The 19528-nt window shown below is 46.5% G+C and overlaps 1 pseudogene; it reads right to left on the bottom strand.

Annotated features, from left to right (window-relative positions):
- Positions 1–5388: 5388 nt before the first annotated feature.
- Positions 5389–5693, bottom strand: LOC105988923 (annotated as a pseudogene).
- Positions 5694–19528: the final 13835 nt, after the last annotated feature.

Raw genomic sequence — 19528 nt, 5'->3', positions numbered from 1 at the left:
TCAGTGTCAACACCCTCTTTACCAGCCCGCCTCTCCTCTTGAGTGGCAGCTCCCCGGGCAAATGGGAATCATCCTTCATTCTATTTCTCTGATGCTAGGCTCAGGGCCTGGTGTAGGCAGATGAACTTAAGTGGCAATACTATTGGCAGCCTGGACAGTCTGGGACAGAAGCACCGACAATTACCAATATTAATAATGCCGGAACCCCACCATTGGTCAGTTCTTTGGGCAGGATGGCCTGCATGATTTGCAACACCAGTACAAAAAGTAAGTGCACAATCTATAAGGCAAGGGTGAGGATTTCAAGGCAGTAGAGCATGAGGCCAAGCACAGAGCTGCTCTAGGCCAGGGGCCCTGTGGGCCAGCACCTGCCCTCCGTCAGAAACCAGTCTGCTTTGAGTCTTGAAAGTTGGATCTCATGGGTATCACCTGTTGAAAAAATACCTTGTCTTCCATCTAGGGGCAATGCCAGGAATGTGCCTGGTGAGGCTCAGCTGAAGAATGACTTATTTCCCTTGTTAGCAAAAAGCTTCAGGAAATCCGGGCCCCGGTGGCCAAGGATGTGGTATTGGTGTAGACTGGTCAGAGCCAACTCTGGTTAAAACATAAAGAATCCTAAATATGTTCTCCTTCACTTTAGTGCCTAAGTACCTAGGCCTACCTTTCATCCTGTTAATCAGTGCTTTCTTCCTGTGACTGTTTACTGAGCAGCTGCTATATGTGATCAACAGCCAGTGCTAATGAGTCTCCCTTCTTCTCAGGGCACTGTTGTGCTGTGCCGAGGGTTAGGCAGATAATATATGCAAATGAGCAGATGAATATATAACAGAAGGCCAGGTATGCTAAGTGCTATCTATTTAAAAACAGAAGTCAGGTTAAGGGAGCAGATGTGGGGTATGATAGTAGGTAGAGTGGGCAGGGAGGCCTTCCTGAGGAGGTTCTTCTGAGTGAATATCTGGGTAAAGCAAAGGATGAGACATGCCAAGATCAGGCCACTGTGTTCCAGGTGAGGGGGAAAGGCAAGTGCAAAGGCCCTGAGGCTGGGATAGAACTGGCATGGTCAGTGGTGGGTAGAGGTAGGGAAGGCTCAATAGGCATAAGGTGGGAAGAGATGAGGAGATAGGTACTGAGAAGATAGGTACTTCTAGGTTCTGAGGTGTTTTGTTCAGATACCAACCAGCCAGAGAGCAAGACTCATAAGTGTTTCTGACAGAGGCCACTCTCTCTCCTCCCAGGGTGGGCTGAGCTTCTCCTCCTACCCCCGGGGAGGGGGAGGCACATCGTAATCTGATTTAGCAAAATCCTTGAGAGTCATGGCAGGATGCAGGGGGCACAGGAAATGAGAGGGCTCTGGATTCAAATCTCTCCTGCAATGAGTGTTTTAGGCCTTGGATTTGTCCATTGCTTTCTCTCATTAAATCTCAGACTTCTTTATGACTTCCTCAGCTCTATTGGAAGTTCAGCCTAGACTGGCCTTAAATTCTCAGTCTTCCTGTCTCAGCCTCCCAAGTGCTGGGATTGCAAGCATGAACCACTACACTTGGCCAACATGTGTGTGTGTGTGTGTGTGTGTGTGCGCACACACATGCACTGGTACTAGGGCTTGAACTTGGGGACTGGGAACTGCACATTAGCTTTTCTTGTCAAAGTCTAAGCCTCTACCACTTTTGCCACACCTCCATTTCTGTTGTTTTGCTAGTTTGAAGATAAAAGTCTCTCGGACTTTCTTGCCTGGATTAGCTTAGAGCCACGATCCTCAGATCTCAGCCTCCGGAGTAGCTAGGATTATAGGCATGAACTACTGATAACCAGCTTTCCTTGTCTTTTTTTCTTTCTTCCTCCCTCTTCTTTCCTTCCTTCCTTTCTCTTGCTTTCCTTCTCTCTTTCTTTAATATTGTATTTGTATTATTCTGTTGAATAGAGTTACTATGCCATGAATCAGTTTATAAGTTTCATCTTAACAATGTTTTCAGAATCAGGTCTCTTAACCTCCCTCCCAAAGGCTATTCAAAAGGCCAGAAAATGAGAGGAAGCTTCACTGTGGGGAAGAGAAGTTTTCCGATGTGGGATTACTTGAAGCCCAGCAAACTATAGATTGCCTCTAACGCTCTTTTGATAATTACTATTTGCTCCCCTAAATAGAGGGCATAAGTCTTGGGAGACTAAGGCAGGGCTCCCCTGCTTAGCTCTACATTGATTGATTCCTCACTCAGAGGGTACTAAGTGACTGCTGTGCCAAGCCCTTCCTGGGACCTGGAGGTGCCAAGGTAAGCAGAGCCAGCCAGCAGCAGTCTGGAGTGGGCTCTCCCTTGGGCTCTGGGTGCTGTGGTGCTGTGTGGGTAACCAGCCACTCCCAGGGTGGAGGGATAGTGGTCCACTCCACAGACACTAACAGACTGTAATGTCAGGCCATCACTGGGCATGGCCTTGTGTGGCCAAGTCACCTCTTCAGATCCCCGGACCTCAACACTGCAGATTAGCTGCATTTGCCAGGAAAGTGGCCTACTTGTTTCCTATCACTTTGACTGTTGGCATTAATCTAGGGCTCTATCCTCCTTTCTCATGTAATTCTTGGTCAGTGGCTTTCCTCTGTGTTCATAGTTGGCCAGACCCAGGCCTCTGGCGGTCAAAGGATTGCTGAAGTCTGTGCAGTTGTGGGGGAAAGAGGAAAGTTAATTCCAGGTCATTTTATGGATGAGGTCTCAGAGACCCTGTGTCCAGACCTCTCATTGTTTCCAGAGGCTGAGGAAGCTCAGATTGTAGAGGATGCTTATCTACTGCAGGCTGGAGGCCAGGGAGTGCCAAAGGCAGGATGGGGATTTAGAACCCAAGCCCCTAACTGGTACCCCCCACTTCCCTTCCCTGTCCCCCATCTCCACCCTCCCACAGATATCTGGGAGTGCAACCTGCACTCTACTTGCTACACAACTGGGTTGATGGTGGAGTTAGGAATGGTGTTGTCCCTTTGCTAACTCTGTCCCTGACCTGGATACTCAGCTTTGAGGAGTGCCTCCCACGCTTGGCAGGAGTTTGGGGCAGATTGTCTGCACTTTGTCCTCTAGTTATCTCCTCTCGGGATCAATATTGCCTGTTTAAATGGATGCCATTTTCCTATGTTTGAGGTTGTGTATTTTGCCATATATTTTGGGTTCTAGCAAAATAGCCCAAGGTCAGTCAGGGAGGTGGCCTGGAGCAACTGGGAAGAGGGCAGCCCAGGGGCAGAGATTGCTTATATCACCCTGCTACTCATTTGCCCCCAGCTTCTCCATATTCATATGCATATAGACTCACTGTCTGTCAAGGCTGTCCTTGCTGAGTGCTGGCCTCCTGCCAGGCTTTGCTAGGTGGATTCAGCATGGAGGAGAAGCAGGGCAGTGTGGGGCAAAGACTGATACTCTTCCACCAAAAATCCTTCCCAATTTCCAGGGCACCCTGGGGACTTAAGACTAGCATCTGTGGCAGTTAGATGTGAATCAGGGACACGTTTAAGCCAGTGAAAAGTAACCAGGCCTGACTCAAGATTCTTCTCCCTATGACATTTTCCTCTGTCCTCCAATAGGACCAGAAGATTCAATGGACAGCTCAGAATACCTACCATTCAAGATGGCAGACACTAGATGCAAGCAGCTAGTTAAATGTGGTTTTTTGAGATTAAGTGCATGAAAAATTCAGATCCTTATCAGGTGCTAGTGGCTAACCTAGCTTCTCAGAAGGCTGAGATCTGAGGATAGAGGTTTGAAGTCTGCTAAGGCAGTAAAGTCCATGAGTCTCTTAGCTACAAATAACCACCCAAATCCTGGAAGTAGAGGTGTGACTCAAGTGGTAGAGTGTCAGTCTTGAATGAAAATGCCAAGGGACAGTGCTAAGGTACTTGTTAGAGCCCCAGTACTGGAGCAAATGTGCGCACGTGTGCACACACATACATACACACACACACACACACACACACACCCCAATTCAGATCCTTGGCTCTACTAACTCCATTCCAAATGTTCAGTAGCCACAGGTACACAGAAATTCCAGAACTTTGTATTGGAGAGTGCTGACCTGAATCCCTGGAGTCCTGAATAACCCTTAGGAAGGAAGGACACCCATCAGCCAGGAATATTCACATTGAGCTTCTTGTGAGAGAGAAATCAACTGAGGAGACAACAATGCTTGATAAGAAATGTACTCATTACCTTGCTCATGTAATTGTAACTCCTCTATATGGTATTTTCATAATAAGAACTTATTAATAAAAAATCAACTGTCTATTGCATTACGATGTGAGGAGGTGGGGAAAGATGGAAAAGGCATCCATTGCTTAACCTCATATAGATTTCTTGGCCTGCATGAGCTTTCTATTTAATGGAGACAGACAAATTAACAGCCAATCCTAGAATTTGGGGGAGTGGGAGTAGAGAAAGAGAAAGGGAAGGATGGAGGAGAAAGAAAAAGGAAGCTGAAGAATCTTGGGCTTGGAGGCAAAGACAGTCCAATGGAGATGTTTTGACTTGTATTTTCAGCTCTATAATGGTGCACAAGTGATTCCCATTTGACAGAAACCAAGTTGGGATTTTGAGTTTTGATCTTTTTGAAGGCTATCTATACAGAACTGAAGGAAGCAGGCTATAGGGAAAGTGCTAAAACCAGCCCCCTCTCCTACTCACTCTCTAGATCTCACTGATAACTTCCATCTTCTCTCTAGTATCCTCCAAAGGCCACTTATTCTTGGGAGTAATTAGTGGTCAGTTTGCAGCCAAGACTTCTCCCTAGAAGAGAAACTCCAGACAAGTTCTAACTAAACAAAGACACCAGCACAATGTAATCCCTTGAGTCTTTATCCTGACCTTTGCACAACAAATTTCTACTTAATGCTGCATGCATATGGTTTGCATCTCATATATATACTTAAAACCATGGGATGGCAGCCTTGTACATGCACAGATCCCTTCCAAAAATCTGCCAAGTCACGATCCCTCATTTCCCTAAGATCAGCTCACTGTTTCCACAAACTCCTCCCACACTCCAAATCCTAGAAAGCCAAACTTTCCTTAACCATGTGTTTGCTTTTGAACCACCTAACTCCACCCACTATTTCCCTAAGTGTTTCTCCCTCCCTTCCCCCACAAAACTCCTCCTCCTGACACTTTACTTTTGTGTGTACTAGTCATGATTGATTAAAGAAATCAGTTCTTTGCTGGAGATGCCAGGATTCTGGGAACTTCGCCTACATGTCCACCTTACCAGTAACAGCCCAATCCTTCTGTTTTTCTCCCTTCAGGATTGTATTGAAAAAATTCTACCACATATTCAATAATAAGGTAGACTTCTTTTTTCTTTTTGGAGGTTTCAAATATATTTTATTCCTTCAATATATCACATTTTCACTAAGTATATGGGGCTTTCATTCAGCATCAATTATGAGTTGGTTTTGAAATAATTCAATATTACAGAAGCTGGCATGATTACTGATCTCTCCATTCCTTTGGGGTGACTCTGCCAACTGGGGACAGGTTGCATCCGATTCCAACCTGTGTTGCTGTATAAGTCCATGTAGCAAGGCAGAAAGTGTTTCCACCAGCTAATATAGCATTACCATATTTGTCATGGAAATCAGGTGCTCTTTTCTGGTGACTCTGCCTTGCCATTATTTGCTGAATTCTTCAAACTTGGAAATGGCTTATAGCATTTTTGGCCAAGGAAAACATCGCAGACCAGTAGCTAAGACAAAAGCAACGGCAGCTGGGCTCGACCATGCTAATTCTCCTTAGGTAACCTTGCAAAGAACTTAAGGTAGACAGACTTCTTGTTAACTGACTTTGCTCAACTGCAGGCTAGTAGAAGTGTTCTGAGTTCAGTTAAGGAAAACAAGGCTGAGAGATGTGTTCAGCAGGTTAGATGTATTAAACATACCTATGAATTTAATTCTGTTTTCAGCGTTTGCTGGGCCCATCATAAGCTGGGGACATCGGTGCCTCTATCCTTGTGCTGTACACTGTCCTAAAGGTTAAACAAGAATGAGAGGTGCCCCCAAATAATTTAGGTGAAATCTTCTCTGTCTCCTGGGCTTTCTCAGCAGGTAGGAAGTAAGCCTTCCTAACTTAGGAAGACCTGCCTGGCCAAAGGAGTCAACAGAACCAAGAGATGGAGAGAAGCCACTCCCAGGGCTTGGGCTCCTAATGAGCCCTTGGGGCTCTTTGAGGCCTTCCTTACTCCACATTGGAAGTAGGGAGTTGACATTCAGTGCTCTTTCTTTACTAGGTTTTCTCCAATAGTGGAGCTTGGATGAACTCCTCTGCACAGTGAGCCCATTCATTCAATGTAACATATATGTTACAAGATAGAAGCCGTAGGCCGAGCTACACAGTACACTAGTACATTGGTACTAGTCAGTACCACTACCACTACTAACTACAAGTCCATCGTTTGGCCATCAGTAGTAGTTGGGGAAGATCCTGGACATTTTTTTTTCAGGATAGGGAGTTTCACAGTGTCCACACATGGAACATAGAGGAAAAGTAGGGTATTCTGAGTCTCCACTTGCCTACTGGTCACTGACAAAAGGAATAGGAGAATAGCCCCAAAGTGGGACTGAAAGGGAAGAAGCTCAGAGAGTGTGGCAATACCCTACAAAACCTTCAGCAGTATGATGAACAAGTAATCCCCAGTCAACCATGAGAGTATGGCCAGGGTCCAGTGGGGACATCTTCGGGGCTATCCTCTCACTTCTGCTCTCCTGGTGTAAAGCCAAATTCAGAAATCCTTACCTAAAAGACCACCAGAGACCATCACCAATGTAAAAGCAAAGGAGTCTTTATTGCAAGTTCGAGCTTGGTCTCCCTGCGTACATGGTAGCAGCCCATGATGCTGAGAGGACCCGAGTCCAGGGTTAAAACACTTTTTATACATTTTTTAGGGAAGGCAGGGGCTTTGCATACATCATAACTTCTTGTAACAAATGACTACAAACCGAGGGAAAATAATAAAACAACTCTATAGTATGATTGGTGCACTACAAAGCAGGAAAAGACCAGAAAGAAGTTGTTGGTTAGATCAAGGGGGCTGACGTACTTTAAACTGGTTGGCTTGCACCACAGGGGAGTCTCAAGAGGATAGGTGCTAAACTGCAGGGTGTCTGGGTTAGATAATGGTCACCAGACCCTAGTCGGGGTTGTTCTGGAGTTTCAGATATCATAATTCCAGGCATTGGGGCTGAAGTGGGTCAAGGGTTAAGTTGCAGATCTGAGATGAGGGGTCTTAAGAGAAATGGAGTTGCTTAGGTTCCTCACTGGGGCAGAGTACTTCCTACTCCCTTCCTGAGTGGTGGACTGTTCCCTCTCTTCTCCCATGAGATCCAAGGATCTGAGTGGAGATTGTTAGAAAGGAACACAGGATGCTCAGCAAGGCCTAGATGTGTTATTAGCACACGAGCAGGCAGCTTAGGGCAGGTAGCTGCCTAGCTCCAAGGCCCAAGCTCCAGTCTGCTAAAGCAAGTTTGTTTGTCTGTGTTACTATGTTTATCTACTGTACCAATCGAGGTAGGAGGGACAAATGATGCATTCAAGGTAGGAACATGGGAGTTTCACAAAGGAACTATTTGCAAAACCCTGAGGCTCTAGGCCTAGAGGGATAGGAAACAGGAAAACAGCTCTAGCAAGATAGCTGAAATAGAGGGAGGCTTCTAACAAGTTAGAGACTCAGCCTGACCATGGCACTTTCTCCCTCTTTCCAGAATACCCCGTGAGTGAGCAGCACCAGAAGCTGAAGGATCAATGAGAACTTTTTCTGTTAATGGAAAAAGCCACAGTTGCCTGTAAGAGCTGTGCTACAATCCTTCTCCAAGAACTTGATCAGCACCTCTGAGCCTTTACTATCTTCCTGTGTTGGAGTCTTATGCTGTACCCAGGGCTGTCGATTTTCCAGGTTGATATTTGCTATAAAAATGGTAAGCTCTCTTCTTAATTTGAGATAACCCCCCCCCCCCCGATACAGCAGGTAGACTCTTCTGAAAAGACCCACTTTAGCATATGTTTGGAGGTCAATTTTCTTTCTTTCTCAGTAACACTGCAGACTCCCAGGATAGTTTTAGCTCCCCATGTTATGATCAGACACTTGAGCATTGTCAGAGAAAAATAAAGATTCCCAGGGCCCTACCCTGGGGCTACTGAGTCAGGTGGAGGGGGGCAGGGCCTACAATATACATTTACAAAATCACCCAGATAATTGTGTGGACAGTTGACATGGGACCCTTGTCCCTGAAGCATATATCAACCTAGGGGGTTGAGGAAAGCCACAGGGAGAAATCAATGCTTGCAGGACATGGTGACAAGCAGTCAGCCAACCTGCTTTGAACTTGGTCTCCTCCATACACTGGCTGATGACCTTGAACAAGTCATTTCACCTCTGTGGGCCTGACTTTCTTCCTCTGCCAAATATGGCTAAGCCTCAACTTTGCAGAGAACATTACTGCTGCAGTTAAAGTGAGATGGTGTGCAGGTCTTCTGTGTTGGGACTACATTAGAGCTCCATCCACCCATCACCCTTTGGAGCTTGTCAGGGAGTTGAAGGTGAAAAAGAAAAAGAAAAGAAAAGATCTACCCAAAGTTGGAATCTCAGGCCAGGTGCTCCCAGCCAGCTGGCAGAAGAAGGGTTAACCATGACTGTGCCCACTGAATAATAAGTGGCTAGTGGTAGAAATGCTGAACTGTGATGATAGGGCTGACAGGGGCTATTTTCAGAACCCAACCGCACGGAGTAATAGGATTGGAGAGAGGCAAGCGTGACCAGAACCGATGTTCTCAGCTACCGAGTAGGCAACACCTGCAGCTGTGCCAAACAAAACACTCAGCAGCTTCTTGCCCCTCCCCTCTCCCTGGATTTTATCTTGACCTTTGAGCAAGCCAAAAAGATTGCTTTTGATTTCCTGTGGTATGCTTCAGAATCACTGTCTCACACACTTTATCACCAGTTCAATGCCCACTATACGTGGGGAAACCAAGGCAGGGGGCATCAAGCAAATCATCACAAGGGTGGCCTGGGTGGGGAAAGGGTTCTAAAGCCCACCAGCTCCAGAGCCTCACCTCACCTGTCTTTCCTTCTCTCTGTTCTCCCTCAGAACCTTGCTGCAGAGGTGAAGGTTGATTAGGCCAACAGCCTGGCTTCCTCTCTGTACCCCATACCTTTCTGGTCTTCATCCTTCTACCTATCCAAAACCATAGTTGGGAGAGGGTAGCTTTCTGCCTTTTATACCCAAAGACAGAATCCATCGGCCTCTGCATGGCAATTCTCAGTGAGTTTGCAAGGACAGGGAGGCAGAACAGACTCCTGAAATGAGGTTAATGTAGACTTAGGTAGGCTTAAAATTAAAGTCCTGCTCCACCAGGCACTGGTTGCTAACACCTGTAACACCAGCTACTCAGGAGGCCCAGATCTGAGGGTCAAGGTTCTGAACTTGCCAGGGCAAGTTCTGATATTCCTTCTGTGCATCAAGTTCAATACCTGGACATCCAAGTGTGGGTTTATGCTAAGCGGTGTAGGGCAGAGAGAACATAGAATGTGACAAGAAGATAACCTGAAGATGCACAAAAGGAACATCAGAAGAGAGACTTGGCTGAGGGAAACCTTCCACAGGACCCAAGTCTTGGATTCCAGGGAATGGAAAAGAAAAGAACAGCTCGGGTTAAAAGAAATGTCAAGGCCTGGCTCCTGCCCCACTCCCTATAGCTTTTAGAGCCAAGGGTCTAACCTCCACAACTGAATATCTGCCTCTAGGAGAAGAAATGGCCATGGCTATGCTCAGGTACAGGTTCAGGAAGCACCAGAGGGGCCTGGGCTAGTGCCCCAGGCTCTGGGGTTCCCAGTGGTATGGAAGGGTACCCATAAGGACCTGAAAGTATAGCTGGTGAACTTGCCTAGGAGTCACATTTGCCAGGGAACGTACTTGCCAGGAAACATCAGGAGTCACAGGTAGACTTCTAGGCAGTAGCTCTGGAATAGAGACCATGCAGGACCCAGAGGAGCATCCCTGCATGGTTTAGGTATAGTAGTAGACCACAGGACACCCAGCTATAGGACTCTAGGGCGTGTTGCAAGCAAGACCAACCTAATCCAACACCTAGGGGCTAGCAGGTCCCTCCACTGCAACCTGGAAAAGATAGAAAGGGAGGAGGGGAATCCTAGGACCAGAGACAGCCCTGTGGCACCTGACATTTGAAAGATCAGGTACTTTCTAAAAGACGTAATGACCTTGAACTAGATGTTTAACTCATTTGCCCAACCAGATGACTCAGGTGGGGTGTTAGTATGTGTGTGCCCATCTCCAATTTGCCATTGCGTCCACAGAGCTGGAGCCCCCGTGCCATCTTTGGTAGTCAGAAAGCAGTCCACTGAAAGCAGTCCAGTCTCAAGCAGGCTATGTGGCAATCTCAAAACAGCTGGGCCCAAGTTCACCCCAAAAGCTCTTTCCAAGGGGCAGGTTTGCTGAGTAAATGAAGAGTGCAAACAGGATTGCAGTGGGATTGTTTAAATGTTTTGGTCAAACAAAGTGCCTCAGTCCCCTGGGCTCTGCTGCAAGCACTATTGACAGGCAAACAAAGGATGCATTAATTTATCCATTCACCCAGGCCCCGCCCCTGGGGACCCTAGTCCCTCCCCTGCATCCTCCCTGGGACACCAGTTAACCTTGAGATTGCTGCAGCAGAGAGTTCTCTCTGTTGTCTCCCCACTTTTCCTCCCCCCTGCAGAGAGGGCAAATTAATGAGGTGTCCATATGACCTGCCCGCCTCTTGTTTAATATGCGGCAGAGGTCAGACGCACTGAAGAGCCGCCCAGTGTCGTTCGAGCTTGTCCAGAGAGGGAAGAAATGGCTGATGTGAGGTTTTATGTTTCTATTAATATCAGAGCAGAAATGCATTGTGACTCAGCCTTGTCCTGCCCTGGTGCACAGACCCTGCTTCCCCCCTCCATTCCTCCTGCAGACAGAGCCTAGACCCCAGGGGTCACTTGCTGGGCTGGTGGCCAGAGCAGGTGCTTGCCCTACCTGCTGAGGCACAACTACAGCAGTGCCCTAAACCTGGCATTTTAGGAAACCTGGTGGTGTTCCTGCTGCATACTGGATTAGGAACCAGTCCTGTTAGTATTGAACTTCTACTTATGGTTGAATTTCAGAGAATATGGACTGACAAGGGTAGAAGAGATGGTCCAGCCTGCCATCTTGCTAATTAGGGTCTAACACCGCCCACCTGACCTTGACTAGCTACATGACTTTGACCTAAACCCCAGGCCTCCTTTCTTCAAGTATGGACTGGATTGGAGAGGTCTTGATGAGATAATTTACTTTGAAACTCACCCAGTGCCTGACATTGAGAAATATATAAACAATTTTATTGAGTTATAATTGACATATAATAAAACACGTTCTTGGAAATGTACAGCTCAACGATTCTAGTATAGTTTATGGCATGCAGTTTCATTTATCACAGTGACATTAATATTAATTTCCCTTCTCTCTCCTCAAATTGTCCTAGGAGAGACCCACAGGACACAGGCTTCTACCCACCAAGATTTGAACTCCTCTCTTAACAGAAAATCCTAGGCTCTGGCCTCTCCTTTTCCTCTCCAGATCTCCCATTTGGGGATTTGGCTTTCTTATTCCTCCTTTCCCAGTAGATAACTCAGGCACAGCATAAGGTATTGTGAGTCAGAACTGGAGGAAGTATCTGTATCAGCACTCTGAAGTCTTCTGAAGACCCTTATCCCCCTGGCACAGTGGCAGGGACAGGAATGAAGGGGTCCCTGCATCTCTAGCTCTCTAGCCACCCTACCCTCACCTTGACCCTGAAGAGGGAGCACAGAAGGCATTTGGACTCAGAGGTAGGGCTCCTGAGGACCTTTGATTTAGAGGCCCATGTAGGAGGGAGTATGGGATGTTAATGTCATTCTGCCTCCCAGCACCCCACCTAGCTGGCCTATGCTGAACATTTATACTTCCAGATGACCTTCTGTAGTCTCATCTTTCCTCCTTTCCCTGAGCTGACCATGATCAGTGATCTGGCTCTGGCACTTGTCAGCCTGCTGCTCTGTACCTGGGCCAGAGACCCTGTGTGTGTACACGTGTGTGTGCACATGCATGTATATGTGTGTATGGTATGTGTGTGCAGGACTTCGTTCAGGAATCTGAGCACGTGTGTATATGTGCATGCATCTGGAGGACTCTGTGTATATGTATATATGCATGTGTGTTTATGTGCATATGTCTGCAGGACTGCATTGTAGCATTCATCCAGGAACCTGTGCGTAGGTGTGGAGGAACGTGTGTATTTGCAAGACTGTGTGCAACATGCATAGGATACTTGAATGTGTGAATAAGTGCAAGTGTCTGAATGTACAAGGGTATACATTTGCAAAGCCACTTGTGTATATGATTGTGATTTCAGCGTGCCAGAGTGCATGTGCATTGCACATGCTACTGGAAGGTTAATACTCAAAAATGTACATTTGAGCCAGGCGCCAGTGACTCATACCTGTAATTCTAGCTACTCAAGAGACTGAGATCATCTGAGGATCGTGGTTCAAAGCCAGCCCCGGTAGGAAAGTCTGTGAGACTCTTATCTCCAATAAACCACCAGAAAACCAAAAGTGGCTCTGTGGCTCAAGTGGTAGAGCACTCGCCTTGAGCTAAAGAGCTGAGGGGCAGCGCCCAGGCCCAGAGTTCAAGCCCCACGACTGACAAAAACAAAAGTACATTTGACAGGGGGCAATTATGTCAGTGGTGCAGGCAGTTCCACCTATAGGACTTCCCTGTGCCCTGTGGTTCAACTTCTCATGAATATCATTATTCTATGACTCCTGATCGGGCATCAGATGAAAGGTTTTGCTGCACCAGCTTGTGTAACCATAACAACAACCTTAGGATGTATTACTATTCCCATTTCACTGATCAAGAGCCCAAGGCTCAGGGACCAATAACTTGAAAGAGTAGCACCAGATCAGACTGGTTCCAGTCTTTGTGTTGCCCTTATGGCTACAGTGACTAGAAATAGGCACAGAGTCCTACGTTATACATTCCATAGTACAAATCCTGTGCTGGTAGGTAGAAATTATTGTCCATGAGGACATGATCCTTGGCTGGGGGCCAACGCCATTGAAGGAAGAAGAGGGCTGGCCTTGCATGCCATGCTCAACTTGGAAAACCTGAGCATCCAGGTGGGCGCCATGGCTCTGTGGGAAATGTTCTGTAAACAGTCAGTTTCCATCCACAGGATGATCATGGTCCCCAATCTAGCCATGAACCCTTGGTGAGCATAGCCGCATGTGGGTGCTGGAATGGGAAGGCTCCCTTGCCTGTTCTCTATCATCCTAAAGAGACCCTGTTGTCCATCATTCACCATGGCTCAGACTGGAGCAGCTATAGGACAGAGGGAAGGAGGGAGGAGAGAAGGAGTGTACTGGGGAGCTCCCAGGAAAATAAACAGCTGTGCTTTTTGCTATTGAGCCCCAGGGCCAGTTCAAGCCATTCAATCTCCCTTAGCTCCTGCTGATCATAAAACAAATGACTCCCAGAGCTGATAGAGGCCATAAGTCAACCTCCAGAGTTCTAATTCTCCCAGTCAGGAAGCAGTATGGAGAGTGCCTGGCACTTGGGTGGTACTGGCAGAAAGGGACAGGGACAGGGTCTTAGACTCGGCCAAGAGCTCTTCTTCTTTGAAATTTCCCACTTAGTTCCAGTACCTTAGAAGCAGGATGATCCTCCTTACAAAGCCAGTGCAGGAAGAGGGGAAGGGAGTGCTGTCATTCTGTGCCTCTTGCGTATTTTATACATCTTGGTGTTTTGCCTGGGGACACATGGTGGTACTCTAACACAAGTACATGGGAGAGAGCCTCCTCTAGCTTCTGCTCAGTGAACCTCCTTTGGCTCCTTCAATTACCTCTCAGATACACTCAGGGCTGCAGCTCTTGGGTTTGGTTTGGCTGGGGAGGTTTGGTTTAAACTTGGGAGGAATCAGATGAGGCTCAGGGTCCTGGGGCTCTAGCCTTGGTTCTGTGTTCAAGTAGTTGGTGACACTGGACAAAGCCCTCAACCCTTCCTGGCCTCTGGTTCTGGGTGCTTGAGTTACATGCTGCTCCCTCACATCAGGCTCATGGGTCTCAGCTCATTCTCTTGTTCTCAAACCTCTCACGGCTGGGTGAGGTGGTATATGCCTATATTCCTAGCACTAAGGGGGGAGTCTGAGGAAGGAGGAAGTTCAAGGTTAGCCTGGGCAAGACCCTGCTTAAATAAACAAAGCAAAACAAAACATGCAACAATAGCTTATACCTTGGAAACTGAGCCACAATTGGCAGAGCAGTGCCACATCCATCCCTAAAGTGAAGTCTTGGTTCCATTGCTAGTCTGCTGCCTCCAGCAAGGCCAGTCAGGTCCTTCAGAAGCAGACACTAAGACAGAGTTAGCAATTTTTTTAAATGAGGTAGGGGTGGGTGGAAACATTTTGTGAAAAATCAAATGTAGAGTTAGGGAGCAGGCCAGAGAATCTCGGACTGCCATGTCAATAACAATATGGTAATGGTGGAGATCCAAAGCAAGAATGAGCCCTCAGGGAAGCTTTCAGTTGGCCGGAGGAGTCCTGCCCTACTCAGGCCCTGCTCACCCAGCAGCCCTGGAAGTGCTCTGCTGTAGTCCGGAAGTGGAGGCAGGTCCTGAGACTGCTACAGGGAGGCTGGGGCCCTGGCGCTCTGCTGCTTTGATTTCCCTCTTGAAAAGAAGCAGGAGATGCACCTGGCAGGCTGCCATGCCAGCCATTGGGACCCTGGCCACATGATGACTGGGTCCAAGCTCAGCCTCTCTATCTGGGTAAGGAGCAGCCCTCTTTCCTAGCACCACTGGAGATGTGAGCCCCAGCACAGGGCCTATGCAGTGTTGACTACAGGGATCACTGTTATCATGGTCATTGTTGTTGTTTTATCATGCTTGGCATGTTTTCTTCTGTTGATGACATGTAAGGAGAGAATGTCCACTCCTACCTTCTGTAGCCTTGGGTGGGTGGCTGGTCATAGAGTTCTCTTCTAGTCATCTCTGTTGGGCTGACTGAAGAAGGACTGGCTTCCATAGCCTCACTTCTCTCCAACCCCAGTAGCCATCTTTGGTTGGTGGAAAATAACTAATTATGATGTTATTGCTGAATGGTGTCTTCCCAATCCCTATTTATATGATGAAGTCCTGGCCTCCGATACCTCAGGATGTGACTATTTGGAAATGTTTTCTATAGACAAAGAATTTCATTTCGCTGAGGTTATAATAGTGGGTCCTAATTAAATACAAGAGACAAGGTGGAAACACACACACACACACACACACACACGGAAGACCACATGAAGATCCAGGGAGAAGGTGGTCATCTACCAGCCAAAGAAGGAGGTCCAGGACAGATCATTATCTCACACCTCTCTAAAGGAACCACCCCTAGCTGACACCTTGTTCTCAGCTTCCCATCCAAGAGCTGTGAAACAATGAATGCCTATTATGGAAATCTCCCATTCTGTATTGTCTTTGAGTGGCCACTCTCACCGACTAATGCATGTGATAAGGAAGACACAAGTTGCCATATTTCAACTGTAAGTAACATGACATGTCATGAAGAATGACTTACCCCCAAAGGGACAGTGGCTTCTCTCCTGTGACAAAAAGGATTCAGATTGGAGATTCTAGAGTGTACTCACTCATGGACCCTACCTCTTCCCAAGTCGGCACTCTACTTCCTGAGTTGGGCTCTTGGTTTTGGGGTGGCTTGGGAAGGCATCTCTGAGGAGAGGACATTTGACAGAGACCTGCAAACTGAGAAGGTGCCATCTCTGGACAGAGCCAGAGATCTAGCAGCTTTCATTAACCTGGAGCCAGGATTTGCATTGCCCTTGGGCCAAGGCTGAATTATTATTGGCCACTGACTTTGACTCCCAGTGCAAGGCCACCTGGTCCAGTGCCTGCCTTCAGGCAGAGCCAGGCGTCCATCCAGCATAGACAGCTCATTATATTTGACTGTTTTTCATTCCTGGCAACATCATTAGAAGGATATGCAAATAAGAAAAAAATCAACTGAATTTGTTTCACAGAACAAAGAACGACATTTAATCAGCACAATAAATACATGTGGCCATTTGCTGCATAAGATGACAGTTAATGAAGAAAGAACGGGGGAAAGAAAAGCATGGAGGGCAGAAATAGAGAAGAATAGGGAGAGACCTAATAGAATATAGGGCCAAAGTTGAGAGATCCGAGGTTGCTCATTTATTCAGCAATTATTTATTGAGAACTAATCATATTAGACACAGAAATTGCATTGATCAGAAAGATATTTCTCCTCCTTCCATGAGACTTGCATTGCCCTAGGAGCACTCGTAATGAAACAATCTAATTTATATGTCACTACAGATGAAAATATAGGCTATGAAGGAGGCAATTGCCTTAATCAACTTACAAAGAGAAAAGATCTGCTTGGGCTCACAGTCGGGGGCTTCTAATCCAATACTGTGGCGAGGGAGCACATTGCGGTGGGAGCAGGTGGGGAAGAAAAAAAGTGATTTACCCCAAGAGTCAAGAAGCAAAAGGAGTAGGGGCCAGGGTTGAAAGGACACTCTGCCAATGATCTAAAGACCTCCCATAAGGTGCTACCTCTTAAAGGCACCACAGATCCTAATAATGCCGCTCTGGATACCATTCCTTTAACATAAACATAACATCCTTTGAGGGATGTTATGGAGCCAAACTATAGGAGGTGTAGGAGGATTTGACCTGTTCAGAATATCTAGATAACGTCTTCGACCTAAGGAAGCAACATGATCATTAAGATGAGTAGGAGTCAGGAGGAAGAGTTTGAATGAAGAGTGTGTCCCACACAAGGAGAAGCCTGATTCAAAGGCCCTGAGACAGGAGCCCCACACCATTAAGTGTGATCATAAAGATGGAGCTGACACAGAAGGACACAGATAGGTAGAAAGGCAGAGCTACACCATGTAAGATCTTCCTGGCTATGTGAGGAGCTCATGCCTGTTTGCAAGCACAGGCATTAGGATTTCTGTTTTAAGATTATCCAGGATTTTGCTGGGCTTTTGTGGCTTACACCTGTAATCCTAGCTACTCAGGAGGCTGAGAACTTAGGATCGTTGTCTGAAGCCAGCCTGGGCAGGAAAAGTTCTTAACACTTTTATCTCCAGTTAACCACCAAAAATGTGGAAGTGGAGCTGTAGCTCAAGTGGTAGAGCCACAAGTGTACAGGCCCTGAGTTCAAGCCCTAGGATGGGTACACACACACACACACACACACACACACACACACACACACAAAGTTATTCAGGATTTTGCCAGACAGGGTGGAACATGATTATAATCTCAGCACTCGGGAGATGAAGGCCAGGGGATAGGGAGTTTCATGCCAAACTGATCTACATAAGGAAACTCAATCACAAAACAAAACAAATAAACAAAATCAACATAGGAGGAAAAAAGATTATTCTGGATCCTGGTAAGAGAATGAATATAAGGACAAGATAGAGTCAAGATGATGGTTAGGAGGTCTTAACCAGGCAGGATGGTGGCCTGGACTGAAGTAGGGTTTTTCAGCCTTGGTATTGTTGCTATGTCTTTGCTGTGGGGCTGCTTTATGCATTGTAGGCTGTTTAGTGCATTCCTGTTTACCCACTAGATGCCAGTACAATCCCCCAAAACTTATGACAACCAAAAAAGTCTCCAGCTATTACTCAATGTCTCCAGGAGACCAGAGTCCTACCTGTTGAGACCCCTGCACTAGGAAGAACAGGAAAGGGGGGAAAGTACATGGCTGGAGGGAAGACTGGGGCTGAGAGACAATGAACAGAATGGTGGGTGCATGTGCAAGGGGTGGGAGAGGAGCTACTGAGGACAGTCCAGACATCAGCGTGAATATAGTTGACACTTGCTGATGTGGGAAATGGAGAAAGAAGATCTAGTTGGCAGTGGGCTGGCTGGGGGGGACATAGGTGGGAAATGTTCCTGCTTTCTACTCCTAGCTCTGGTGTAAGGCCTCAGATACATTGTTTCTCTTACTTGGTTTCAGTTTCTCCATTGTGTTTCTCAAAACACAATGGTTGTGCTGGATCTAGAATAGCAGTGCTGGGTGTAGAATAGCAAATATACAGACACCTCATTCCTGTACCAGAGACAGACATAACTAATGGATTACAATTCTTTGAGCCTGGGAAATGGGAACTTCTCCACACAGGGATATGTAGCAATGACCTATAGTCAAGTAGTGTGAGAGAAATCCTATAGGCCACTCCTGGACTTGAAAGCCCCTTCCAACTTACCACAATGTTGGCATTTATTCTCTCACTCTCTCTTTCAGAAGTACTAGGGTGTTGAAATCAGAACTTCAGCTTGCTAACATGTATTCTACCACTTGAACCACACACCTGGCTCTTTTTGCTTTATTTTTCAGATAGAGTCCAAGACTTTTTTCTGAGCTGGGCTCAGATGGAAATAATCCCTGCATAGCTAGAATTACAGACCTCGACCACCATGTCTAGCTTATTTATTGAAATTAGGCTTTTGCAAACTTTTGCTCTAGTAGGCCTCTACCTATGATCCTCCTAATATCACCTTCAAGTAACTGGGATTATGGGCAGGCACCATTTTCTTGAAGAAGATCAAAGTGTGCCTGAGTAACAGTGTGTGTGTGTTGGGGGATGGGGAGAGGAGTGGATGGACCAGACTCCCCATCCATTGGGCTATATATCATTCTTACTACAACATCCCCCCTAGAGAGAGTACTTTGTTTCTGCTAGTTATTGCAAATATTCAGGGGCTCTGAAGTCTAGCAGCAGACTCCCAAGAGCCTGAGGAGTGTCACTGTCATCCCTCTCTTGTTTGATCCATCTCTGAGACTGTGAGATTACGTCACTCTTCCTTCACCTGAATCTTCCTTCACCCCATTCATGTTGTTTCTTCCCCCAGTCAGCTTGCGACACCGGATGGAATCAGAGTTATCCACCCCTTTCTTACCTTTCTGTTTGCCCAAGGTTACCTGTGATTTGAAAATATTGTCTTGACTCTTCGGAGAGAGACTGCATCCACATAGGTTTTGCTACAGCCTGCCGTTATAATTGTTCTATCTTATTATTAGTTATGATTGCTCATCGCTGACTAATTTATACATTAAGACATGATACCTGAAAGGTTTGGTATTACTCCACTTAGAATGTATCCCCCATGATAGAGGGGACTATTGTACTGATTTTATTGATTTTTCACTTTCACTGAAACACACTTTGTTCATCCTGTTCATGCTTTTAAAAGCAGATGCATGAAATGTGAATTTTAAAATATTTGTCTCCCTTCCAATTCCAACGATGTAACAAACCCTTCATTAGAATACTCCTTTGCTGCTGCCGTGGGTGGAAGTGTATCTCCCTAAAACATGTCCAGCTTAAGCATGTGGCTCTGCTTGGAAATAAGGTCTTGGGAGGTGGAATGAAATAGATACAAGGTCATTCTAAGTTTGGGTGGATCCTATGTTAA

The sequence above is a fragment of the Dipodomys ordii genome, unplaced genomic scaffold, assembly GCF_000151885.1.
Source record: "Dipodomys ordii isolate 6190 unplaced genomic scaffold, Dord_2.0 Scaffold52, whole genome shotgun sequence".
NCBI classification, from domain to species: domain Eukaryota; kingdom Metazoa; phylum Chordata; class Mammalia; order Rodentia; family Heteromyidae; genus Dipodomys; species Dipodomys ordii.
The sequence above is the reverse complement of the archived record's forward strand: the minus strand, read 5'-3'. Positions and strand labels throughout refer to the sequence as shown.